Below are 13,078 nucleotides of genomic sequence, written 5' to 3' on the forward strand. Positions count from 1 at the left end.
AATATGAACCTTTGAAATTGTAGGAGTGAAATGAACAATAAAAAAAATGGTTTCTCTCTCAAATGTTTCATTGAATTTTGTTCTTATTTGCTTATTGTAGTTTAAATGGAATGAAATGTTTAATCCTTCCATTAGAAAGAGGAGCAAAGTGAAAAGGTTTCAAAGGTATAACAGTTAAAAGGGGGGATTTTTAAACTAGGTAGCATACTCTAGACCAGGGATTCTTAACCTTTTTTTGTGTCATGGATCCTACTGTAAGGCTATGTACTCCTTCTAAGAATAATGGCATAGGGGATAGAGTGTTGGACTTGGAGTCAGGAAGACCCTAGTTCAAATCCTGCCTCAAACATTTACTGCTGTGTGACCCTGGGCAAGTCAGTTAAACTTTTTCAGCCTCAGTTTCCCTCTCTGTAAAATGGGGATAACAGGATCTACCTCACATAATTGTCATCAAGATCAAATGAAATAATATGTGTAAAGCACTTTTGCAAACCTTAAAATGCTATAAAATTCAATCTAATGTTATTAGATGCATAAAATAAAGCACATAGGATTACAAAGGAAACCAATTCTATTGAAATAGTTATCAATTTTTTTTTCAAGTTCACAGACTCCCGGTTAAGATCCCTTGCTTGAGACTGATACATTTTCAGTGAACTCTGTGCATAGGACTTTGAGGTGGAAGGGACCTCAGTGATCACCCAATATACTCTCTTTTGTTTTACAGATGAGGAAGCTTAGGTCCAGAAAAATGAAATGTGTGCAAAGACACAAAGCTAGTAACAAAAATAGAATTTGAATTCAGGTCCTGTGACTCCAAATCCAGTGACCTTTTCTCAATAGAGCTTGTGAACTTTAGTAATAGCCTATTAAATATGTCTTATTGTTAATGGATCATTCTGTATACAATAATTCTTATTTAGTATGGAAGAAGGACCAAGAATAAAAATATCACTGAATACCCAGAAGCCTTGAAAAAGCCACAAGCCTGAAATGAGAACATTAACAATGGTGCATTATTCCCCAACAGTCCTTTCATTAATGATGGAATTCTTTACCTCTACCTCATAGCAGCTAGGCACATTTTTAAAATACTGTTCAATTTAAATTCAAACATCTACACATGGCCACAGATTTCGCATATGGAAGACTTGCCAGAGGGAATTCACGTAGATCGAGACAGATTATCAACTGCCTAAAAGAAACAACAGAAGATAAATAACATCATTTAAAAAAAAAAACTACATATCTCTTAACTCCCAAGGAAAGGATGGTTTCTAGATATTTTCAAATGAGATGTTAAAAAAAAAACCTAGGAGGAAAAAATTATTCAGTCAGGTGAAAGACACATAAATTAAAGAGATACAAGATATAATTAAAGATGATAGCAAAGATTATAACTTATGAATGCAGACTGCAACATTCCTGCTGCCTACCTCGCAAGGATTTTGTGGAGCAAACACTGTGTAAGCCTTAAAGCACCTCATCTTGTTCAATAAGCATGATTGAGCATCTCCATGTGGAGCACCATTTTAGAAGCTAGGGATATAAAGACAAAATGAAAAACCTCTCCTGACCTCAAAGATCTTACATTCTATCGAGGGGACAGAACATAGAAATAGCTAAGTTTACACAAGATAATGTGATGCCCAAATTGGATTGATTATAATAATAGCATGTGTTTATTTAGCACTTTGAGATTTTCAGATTGCTTTATATCTAATATATCTTTGTCAATATATGAGTGGAAGTCAAATCAAGTCAACCAGCATTTATCAAGGCTTTCTATGTGCCGGGCACTACAGCTATGGTTGTTAGGTGAACTAGTATTATTCATTTGTGTTCTCTTAATTAATCCAAGGCAGTTTGAACATAATGGATAGAATCAGTCTCAGAGTCCGGAAGAGCTGTTCAAGTCCTAATTCTACCACACACTGGCTGTATGACTGTAGACAAGTCATTTCCTATCCCAGTGCCCCAGGCAAGACTCTTAGCTTGTGGAGCAGATACTCACCTACATTGGGAAGGAAAGTTTCCTCCCTCAGCATTCCCTAAGCCAATGAAATCACAAATCTATTCCAATCAATTATTATCATCTCCAAATCCTTTAAATAATAGCACAAAGCTTCAATGCTTAGATAAGAACCCTTAGGATTTTTTTTAAAAAAGGACATGAATTCAATCAATGACATTATTATTCACAGAAGACTCTGCTACTGCCCAGGCAGGTTTCCATCCCTTAGCAGCACTTGGGCAGAGATGGCTTGACATATCCTATTTTGGGTAGACTCTTGTTGCTGTTCCCAGTGGAGCAACTTCCCACAACTTAGCCCTTACACTCAGAGTGCCAGACCACAATCCAAATGGATAGTGACATTTAGACAGATTTTTCATCCTCTCCACCACGTGAGACACCCAGGGGCCATGGCCTTAGAAACACTTGCTGTAAAGCAACAACGGATTCCTAGAATCTGAGTCCTAAAATAACAAGGTCTCCTCGAAGGCTACTGGAGAGGAAGATAAACTCCAAGTGACATGCTGGTCGTCCATTTGGTGAGAGCCAGCCGATGCCGTCACCAGCTTCCCACTTCCTATTGAGGCTTCTCGTAATGTCATGGCATCCTCAGCCTTGCTGACCCTTTCACAGCTATCTTTGGCTTCCAAAGTTCCCTGCTGGCTCTTCCACTCGGCGGGGAGAAACCGGCTGGCTGCAAAGATGTGTCCTGGCAGACAAAGCTAGATGGTCTCAATTAGTGGCCTGTCACGTCTACAGTAACATGTTCGTGCACTTCCAGAAGTCATTCTGTTGTACAAAGTGACAACTTCAGAAACTGAGAAACGCCACTAACGGTATGTCTTGGCAGGCACATAACTCGATGTCAACCCAGCAGCAACAGCAACTCAGATTTCTCTAGTCCTTTAAGGTTTAGAAGAGTTGTCCCTCTCACAATGACCCTGGGAAGTAGCTAGTATAGGGGTGACTATCTTCATAATACAGATAAGTAAAACTGAGTACCAGAGTTGTAAAGTGATTGGTCCAAGGCTAGATAACCAGGCATCTTAAGGAGCCAAAGTCAGTTTTGACAATTATGTGATTAATTGAATTCATGCACCAAGCCAAATAACACAATTGAGATATTCTAAGTGTAGATCTCTGCCTTTCCCTTTCTCTCCCTAACTGCCAATTATCTGGTTTGTCTGTGGACTAGATGTCTTATAGGGCCATGATAGGTATCTCAGACTCACCAACGCCAAAACAGAAGTCATTTTCTGTCCTACTTTCCCCAACCCACCCCTCTTCTAAACTTCTTTATTTCTGTCGAGGACTACATTAAGCTCCTGGTCAGTGGGTGTATAGCTACAGAATCTTCTTCATCTCATCACTGTCCTCTATAGCCAGCCAGTTGGCAAAACTTGCCCATTCCATTTCCACAACACTCTGGTACTTTCTCCTTTCCACTCTCATAGCCACCACCCTGGTTCAGGACATCAGCCTTACTTATCTGAGCTATTGTTGTATCTTCCTAATTGGTCTTCCTGCCTTGGGTCTCTCTACATTCTAATCCATCCTTCCTACATTACCAGAATGATGTTCCCTAAGCAGAGTTCTGACAATGTCAGTCCTTCTTAAAAACTTCCAGTGGTTTCCTATTGTCTACGAGATCATCTATAAACTCCTGTGTTTGTCATTTAAAGCCCTTCACAGGCTCTAGTCTATTTTCCAGCTTTATTATAGGATTTAGGATTCAGACAAATTCACCCACTGGCTCTTTCTCTCATGGGACATTCCCCCTGCCCATCTCCATGCCCATCTCCAAATTACTAATAAATAGAGGGATTCAAATTAAGAAAACTCTAAGGTGCCACCTCAAAGCCACCAGACTGGCAAGATTCACAAAGAAAAAAAAATGACAGATGTTTATGGGATTGTGGGAAGATACATTAGCATGCTACTGGTGTTGCTGTGGATGAGTCCACCATTCTGGTGACAATTCGAAACTATGTCCCCCAAATCACTTAACTGTGCTTACCCTTTGACCCAGCGACACAATTTTGGACCTATATCTCAGAGATCAAATAACAAGGGAAAATGACCCATATTACAACAATAATTATAGCACAGTGGTTGTGGTTGTGGTAGGACAAAGAACTAAAAATTAAAGGGCTATCTACCCAATGAAAAATAGCTGAACAGATTATGAAACATGAATGGAATGGAATACTATTGTTCTGTAAGACATTACAAAAAGGAATTTTCAGAAAAACCTCTGGAGATTTGTGTGGTGAGAAGGACCAGAAGAACAATTTATACATTAAAACCACACTTTCAAGACAAACAATTTTGAAGACTTAAGAATGCCGATCGATGTAATGACCAAGCATGATTCCGGAAGATTCACTCAAGATGCAGAACCCTAAACTGATGAGTTTGGTTATTTTAAAAACAATGAGAGCAGGGAAATTTTTTCAAACATAAAACTGCATCTAAGACAAGAAAGCCAAAATACAACACATATACTGTGCTTCAATTCAACAAAACGTATCAATCATCTACTATGTTAAAAGGACAGAGATCAACCCTGAGGCCACAAATATTAAAATGGCATAGTCCAAGGGTTCTTAATCTAGGATACACAGCCCATATCAAGGGGGAACTGGGAACTTGGATTGGAAAAAAAGTGTTATCTTCATTTTCACTAACATATAATTGAAATTTAGCATTTCCTTCAATTATTTAAAAACATTCTGACAAGGGGGCCTATAGGTTTCATCAGATTGGGACAAAGGAGTCCATGATCTGAAAGAGGTAAAGAGCCCCTGACATAGCCTCTGACCTCAAGAGACTTACAATCTAGATAGCAGAAAATGACTAACTCTATGTGATAGCAGTCAACATAGCTGAATCAGAAGAATAATTGCAAATACAACATTTAGATATCTGAACTGAGGACCAGAAATTCAAATATACTAAATTATAACCTCCATGATGACAAGGAATATTTCTTATTTATTCTTCTGTCTCTTCCTACCACCTAGAACAGTGCATTATATATAGTAGATACTTAAGTATTTTTTGAGTGAAAGAATTAATGATAGAATGAATTAAATTTCTTCATCCAAATGGTCCCATGTGTAAAAGGTCATCAAATTCTTTCTAGATTTTGCTGCTGTCTATCTGCAGTTTAACAAGCCCTCTGTAAGGAAATGTTTCTGTTATTCGCCTTACAATTGCTTTTTCTTCATTAGAGTCCCTCTCAATATCCCAGTTTGAATGGAAGGAGATATTATTTAAAATCTTAGCCTTCGTTTATTTTAGGTTCAAAGAAGCACATTTCCATCAGTGAATACCTTCACTTCATAGCACTGTATATATGATTCTTCAGTCCTGCAAGACATCTAATTTTAATCGTAAAAATTAACCAATCACCACCTGTCCCTGGTGAACTGACTACAGTAGAAGGACCTAAGCACAAGTCATAACTTCTGAGGGCCAAGGGAAATTTTTTTCATCATCTGTATGTAGCTCCTGAGTAATCAGGGAACCAAATTAATCCCTTTACTTGTGCATTGCTGGCACATGAGTCCTACATAGATATGGGAGGATAACATGTGGCCATTTCATGCAAAACTATAGACAGAAACATGAGGATAGAATTGCTGCATAGAATCCTAATCATTCAAGGTAGATCAGGATACCAATATGGATCTCTAGTTATGTGGTTTCTTTAAAGACTATTCATCCATAGGTTTTCAAAGACTATCTGTTGGAGAGTAGCATTTTATCAACATGCTGGCAGGATGAGCCTAACATTAAGTGTGATAACTACTGGCAGTCTGCCTAAGTGAAAATCTGGGCTCTCAGAAAGGGAATTCCTCAGGGAAGATTTTAAGAAAACCACCAAGCTGCTCCAATCTGTACTCACCCCGATGACAACCCTCCACTGCATCTTCTCCAACAATTCCAGGAATGAGGATCATCCCAGGAAATCCATTCTTTAGATAAGTATTCTGGACACAGAGGGAAAAAATGAAGAAGCCTTTTAACAAGTGGCCTGCATTCCATCCTAGAGGCCTCTCTAATGGTTCTTTCCCAAATTGTGTCTCCCCACCCCCAATTCACAGGACATGCCTTCTCTACCTGTCCCAGTAACTAGGCTGAATCAGGAAGATTAGGAGACAAATAGAAGTTTAAAATTGGGCAGAGAATTAAATATCCTAAAAAGATATGAATGAATAAGATGCCCAGGGAAGAAGCCAAGACTGAAACAAGCAGTAACAATACTCCTCCCCTCACCTCACAGCAATTTTTTAGAACATTACCCAACTGAGTTCCTTCATAGAATGATAACTAAAGAGATTTCCTGATTTTGTATAAAGCCTCTTATTTTCTGAGAGTAGTGGCTAGCCCTTTAAGTAAGAATACTGAGGTGGGGAAATAAGAGTTTGCATTATCCAAAATAGTACAGTGAATAAAAGTCATTTGTATTTCACTTTATAAATCCTGATATTCATAGGCTATGTCAGCTTAACACTACAGCTGAATTGTGTCAAGATGCATCCTGGAATGTGCTGGGAGCTAGGGAGCTTCTGGCTCAGGACTGAAACATTCACTGTAGAAAAACCCACAAAATAGAAGTACCGGGTGAGATGTCATTTGTATGGTGGGAATCAAAGCCATGTCAAAAGAGAAAGACAGACAGAGAAAAAGAGAGGCAGACAAAGAGAGAGGGAGATGCACATGTACTTTACTTTGGGACACGAGTTGTCCTAGCTATATATGGTACTTCCTGGTCTCTGGATATACCACTTCTCCACTGCTGCTATTGCAAGCTATGGGAGAAAATAACCCTGTACACATGTCATTTCAATTGCTACACTATTTAATTGTCTTTTGCTGGAATTTATGTGTCCTCTGGTTGGCTAGTAAAAGAAATACTTTGGTGGGGAATGCATGCACTATGGTTTTGAATGGATGTTGACCCACTGCATGACTTAGACATAATCTAACTTTCAGATAACCCACATATAAGTGAGATCCTGGATGCTGCATTTATATCTGTCTTAATCCCAAGTACACCAACATGCAAATTACTGTTCAATCATTTTTCAGTTATGTCTGACTTTCCATGACCCCATTTGGGGTTTTCTTGGCAAAGATACAGGAGTGGTTTGCCATTTCCTTCTTCAATTCATTTTACAGATGAAAAACTGAGGCAAACAGAATGAAGTGACTTGCCCAGGGTCACACAGTTAGTAAATGTCTGAGGTCAGATTTAAACTCACAAAAATGAATGTTTCTGACTTCTGACCCAGCACTCTATCCACTGTACCACCTAAAGTGAGAAAATCAATACTGGGGCATGATCTCAAAAGTGACAGAATGATAAGGTTTGAATTCAAGGCAAATCATTCAACATCAAAGTATGCTCTAACCACTTATGTCAAAGATGCCAAAGTCCTACGAAGACTGTCTTCTAGAAATAACACCAAAAAAAAAAGATGTTCCCATTCATCATAGGGGATTGGAATGCTAAATGAGTCACCTAACATAAATTTCAAAAGCTTGAATTTAAACACCTTTCTCAACCCTCAGGACATGGCAAGAATTGTACATACCAACCTGCAAAACAGAATCATAGAATGTGAATGGACTTCAGTGATCATTTATTTCACTCCCCATTTTCATCTTATAGATAAGAAAACTTGAGGCCAAAAAGATGAAATTATCTACCCAAGATCATATAACAAATTAGTATTCAGAAACAATAAATCCATGTGCTCTTTGACTGTCTTCTATTACAGTTATATTTCCTTAGAAGAAAAATATCTTCCCAATATACTATATACACATGTACATAGCACAATGTGTATTTAAGTACATGCACACACTGTACAACATGTATGCTTGTGTGTACATGGATATGTGCATTGTATTATGAATATGTGTATATATACGCATGCATAGACTGGCTATGATACCACAGCCTTTTGGAAAGGTCATTCCACATACCGTGTTTCCCCGATAATAAGACACTGTCTTATTAATTTTTTTGGACAGAAAAACACCAGAGGGCTTATTTTCAGGGGAGGGCTTATTTTAATGAACATTGACAGCAATTTTAATAAACAGGTAAACGTGAACAAAAAAATATACCTTTATTCAATAAGCAAATCACTGGGGAAGAACAGGATGACGCGCTCACTGCTGCAGCTCTGATTGGATGCAGCTTGGAGCGCAGCGTGTGTTTCACAGGGGGGGGGCGGTGCATACAGAGGGTACCATAATGTAGCGACAGTAGCAATCTCAATAGGGCTTATTTTCGGGGGAGGGCTTATTTTAGAGGAATCTTACACAGTAAGGGGAGGGCTTATTTTCGGGATAGGTCTTATTATCTGGGAAACACGGTAGGTGCCACAGAGAGAAACTGACAATGTTGATCTGGTATTTCAATTGAACACCACCTAGTGGACAACTCAGATACTGAAGTTCCTTGTTGGTTAATTAATACAGGGACATAGTGAATTTCTGTCAGCTTTAGAAAGGCAGCCCTAGAGCCGCATTAGAACACATTAGAATCATATTAGAACCAAAAACCCTAGGTGGGAAAGGATCAGTGTATCAAACACAAATGCAGATGCTAAAATCTGTCCCACAAAGGTTTTACAAACAAATGATGATTTAAATGTCTTCTAGCTCTCTGGTCCTTATATGGAAAGATATATCACCACAGATTCCTTCAAAGTTTGAGTTAGAAATAATAATGAGTTTAACAATCATCTCTTCTGACACGTGCTACATACATGTACCACAGTTTGAAGCCTACTAACTAGAAATAATATCCTTTGATACTGGATTACCAGTTGCTGAAAGCCTCTAGACACTTTACCATCGGATCTCTAAAAACAATATAGAAGATTGAAAACCTACTCTGATAGGCTTTTTTCTTCAGAGCTCAATCAGGGAGTCATATAAAACTAGAAAATGTTTTTGGCACCAAGCCAAGGTTTGAACTATCAAAGAAAAAGAAATTCCATTAACACAGAATTGCATCTTCTCCAGGAACTGTGTTAATTGATATAAACCTAAGTTGTTTTTATTGAAGAGTCTCAGAAGAAAATAATATTTTAAACTACTGAAGTCATTTTCTTCCCCCAATGTGAAACTCTTCTTCTTGCATATTCTCTGATTTAGTTTGCCAAGTGCCTTGAGATGGTTTTACACTTGACAGATCACTTACTCCAAATTTACAAATGACAAAATTACTAAAGTGTAATTGGCTTAATTCTCTAAGTAGGTTTTTTTTTTAAAAAAAGCATGACTTGTCCTTTGAACAATTGCCTGGTGCAAAGCTGTCCCATTTTGCACATATCTTAATGATATACACAAAGTGTTACAAACAATCTGAAATCCTTAAGGGTCAGGTAAAAAGAGATCTATGATAGAATTTGTGTTTGGAAAAAAATTAAGTCTTGAAAAGAATAATTATTTAAAAAATCAGTTATTGTATTATATTATATAGTATATATATTATATATAATATAGTATATATTATATACAGAGTTTTTCTCTTCCTAATTCATTATTCTCTACTAGGTCAAGTCAGCATCTGAAAGACACCAATGATAATGAGACTGGATTAACTTTCTCCTCAATCTTGTTCACACCTCACCCAAGTAGGGAAGCCCATTGTGTTCTTCTCACCTTGGGGTGGATGGGAGGGAGTAGATCCTTTGTCTAGGTAACCTAAAGCTGGGAGTGTTGTAGAAGCAAGAGTGATCAGTCAAGTCCCCCAGCCCCTCATTAGAATAAGTTCACCTCTCATTATAATATTAATTAATTATTAATCAGTCAGAGTTGATTGCCACCATCAAGAGCTCCCATTCTTTTGGGGGCACATAAACATTGAGTACTTTCCATGAAGGATCTTTGGCATTCAAGAGTGGCATTGATACCTTTGATTAATTATTAACTAGAATAATTAATAAAATCATTAACTACCCAGAAACTATGTCTCTCAAACTTTCACACATCACAGTCCTTATCTGAAATGCCTAAGAAGTAGGAGCAAAGCCATACATCAGGGCACTGCTGGATTTGTGATCACATGCCCTCTATGCCTTTGCATTTTCTTTGACTCTTGTCCAAGTCCTCCAATAAATCTTCCACATGTGGTCCAGTTCACATGTGAATCAGTTAGTAAGTTAGTAAGCTAACCCTTATGAAATAAATGCCTGACTAGTCAGTTCCAAGCATTGTGCTAAGTACTGCAAATACAAAGAAAGACAAAAAACAAAAGAAAACACAATTCAAAAAAGCTCTATGCTCTCCAGGAGCTCACAGACTAATGCGGACAGCCTTCCTCAATCTCCTGAAACTTTGAAGCCATCAGTTATCCCTCACTCTGGATACAAGCCTTGTTACTTTTCAAGGCATACATCTTTTCAATGATTTCTTCCATGCCAGTTCTCCTCCAGGGGAAGAGAGATAGGGGAGGAAAATCTGGGTTTGGAAAATCACAGGAAGTCTGACTAGATCCTTAGAGAAATAGAATGATGTACTCTTTCCAGTGGTGATGATATATTGATCTGAGTAGATAGGGAAAAGATGCCTGGGGTGTAAGGTGAAGCAAAATATAATGGGCCAAATGAAATAGTCACTAATCAGGAGAGTACAGGCCCCAGGACTGATACTGATTGAGCTGAATTGAATGCCTTAAACTGTACAGTTTGATAGAATTTGAGTGTGAAACCTGGAAGCAGACACAAAAGAACCTTGGAATTAGGGTAGCTGTCAGACACTGGTGCCCCCCTGGCCAGACCCTGAGCACACTAAGAATCAGAAGAGCAAGACTGGGATGGTCTCCAAAAAGTGACTGTACCAACAGGCTTATTATCAGGTCTAGAAATCCCCAGTTGGCTGACTGACTTACCCATCTGTTCCTGATCTGCAGTGATGTATGCCCTGTTGTCTGTCTTGGCTTTCCTTCTTTTTCATTAGTGTCCCTCTAATCCATCCTCCTATCTGATATTTTGGTTCAAAATAATGGTCTGAGGGTGCTGCTGTCTCTGCTGCCTAGCTCTCCAGGTCACCAGGTAGAGGCGAGGGCCATACTGGGAGAGGATGCCCTCCTCACCCAATGTCATCCTCGGCTGTGACTGACCTGCTGTCCACCCTGGGGGGCTGTGTGGTGACCTCATTCTTGCTGTTCAAGTATCCAACCCTGCTATACCAGAGGAAGAAAGAACGATTCCTCAGAAAACACATCTCTCACTGCAGAGATGCTGGAGGGAACTTGGAGAATACAATGGCAGCCTTTCAATATGCAGTTAATATGGGAACTAATATGCTGGCACTGGACTGCCATATCACAAAGAACACATAAGTGATGAATCTCATGATGGGAATCTGAAGAGATCCAATGCAATAAGTGTGAACATCTCTGGCCCCAAGTATTGTGACTTCCCCCATCTTACTTTGGCAAATTGGAGGTAACATTCCAAAAGGAAGCCAGAGTCAGGGAGAAGACAAACACATTCCATTACTGAAGGAAGTTTGGGAGGCCTCTTCTCACACTCCAGGAAACATTGATGTCAAAGTGCACAACAATCTGTTGACTAAGAAGGCTTCAGAGTTGGTGACTCAGCACAAACAAGAGCACTTGATGGTGTGAGCAACACCAAAAATGAAACGAGAAAAGTGTCACAAAAAGAACCCCGATATCCTCATTCTCTTCAGTCTACAACCTGTTCTGCTCATTCTTAGCCTGTTCTACCACTGGCCTCTCGCCCTTTGTGCCCATCTGTGAGCAGCTTTGTTTTGTCGGGGGGTTTTCCCGAAATTCCTATGCTGTCTATAATACTGAAACTGAAGGAATCACAGAGCATATCAAGAAGTCAAAATTTTCTCACGCTGACAGGTTGCTAATGAGGAAAGTCTTATTTGACCACCTCACTGCCCAAGGCATTCAGGTATATGTTTGGGTACTAAGTGAGGAACACAAATACCAAAAAGGTTTTTATTTGGGAGCAAGTGGGGAGATGACAGCCTATCCAAAAAATGTAAAGAATTTTTATGTAATTATGCATAAGTCAACATAAAAAAGGCATCCAAAGAAGACTAAGGAATATTCTTTTTCTTTTCAGAATCACATAAACCACTTCCAGAATTGTAAAAGATATAATCGAGTTTCCATGACCTCATTTTTAAACCTGGGTTCACAATTCAGAAACTATAATTTATATTTATTTTAAAGTACATTCCAGATTTTATTTTGTCCATGGTTTTTATTTAGAAAACTAACAATTGCAATAAGGCATGTAGAAAATGAATAGCAGGAGAGGCTAGGTGGTGCAGTGAATAGAGCACCAGCCCTGGAGGCAGGAGGACCTGAGTTCAGATCCGACCTCAGACACTTACCATAAAAAACTAGCTGTGTGACTTTGGGCAAGTCACAATCCCAATTGCCCTACCTTCCCACCTCCAAAAAAAAAAGCAAAAACAAAATGAATAGCAGATCAAGATTTCTGTCTTCTATTTCTTGCTGATCAAGATTTCTGCATTCTATCTATTGTGAGTATTTGCAAATCAAAGACTAACACTAGATAACAGACTAGGTAAAATCCAGGACTTGGAAGGATCTTCACATTCACCAGGCTGAGATCAGTTAATCAGTAAAACTAAATTATTGAAAAACTGCAGCCATTCTTAAGTTGGCTCTTTATTTCTGGACATATTGCTAGCCTGCACAGTGAAAAAGGAACCAGTAGAAGAAGCAGTAAAAATAAAACCAAAATAACACCAAAAAAAAAAAAACCCCAATGACGCAGTTATGTGACAAGATACATACTGTGATCAGTAGTCAGTTTCATAGAAATAATTGCAAATACCACCACTTGACCAGAAATCTATAAACTGAATTAATTTTTCTCTGGCTATTTTTATATAATTTTGTTAATAAGAATGTTAGACTAATCTGAAATTTTGGGGGGCATGTGTGTATGGGTGTATGTATGTGTGTGTATACACTGTATGGCTAACTTTGTTTTCATTGTAAACATTGTAAAGTAGACTTGTAGG

General features: G+C 38.5%; 1 protein-coding gene and 1 pseudogene across 1 annotated transcript in view; one reads left to right on the forward strand and one right to left on the reverse strand.

Moving 5' to 3' along the window:
* Positions 1 to 13,078, reverse strand: part of ACKR4 (atypical chemokine receptor 4) — a 781,696-nt gene that overhangs the window by 565,701 nt on the left and 202,917 nt on the right. The window lies entirely within an intron of this gene.
* LOC138161439 (lysophospholipase D GDPD1 pseudogene) lies at positions 11,139 to 12,102 on the forward strand (annotated as a pseudogene).

The sequence above is a fragment of the Petaurus breviceps genome, unplaced genomic scaffold (genome assembly GCF_028583685.1).
Source record: "Petaurus breviceps papuanus isolate PSGF00001 unplaced genomic scaffold, PetGlider_PUasm1.0 185, whole genome shotgun sequence".
NCBI lineage: Eukaryota > Metazoa > Chordata > Mammalia > Diprotodontia > Petauridae > Petaurus > Petaurus breviceps.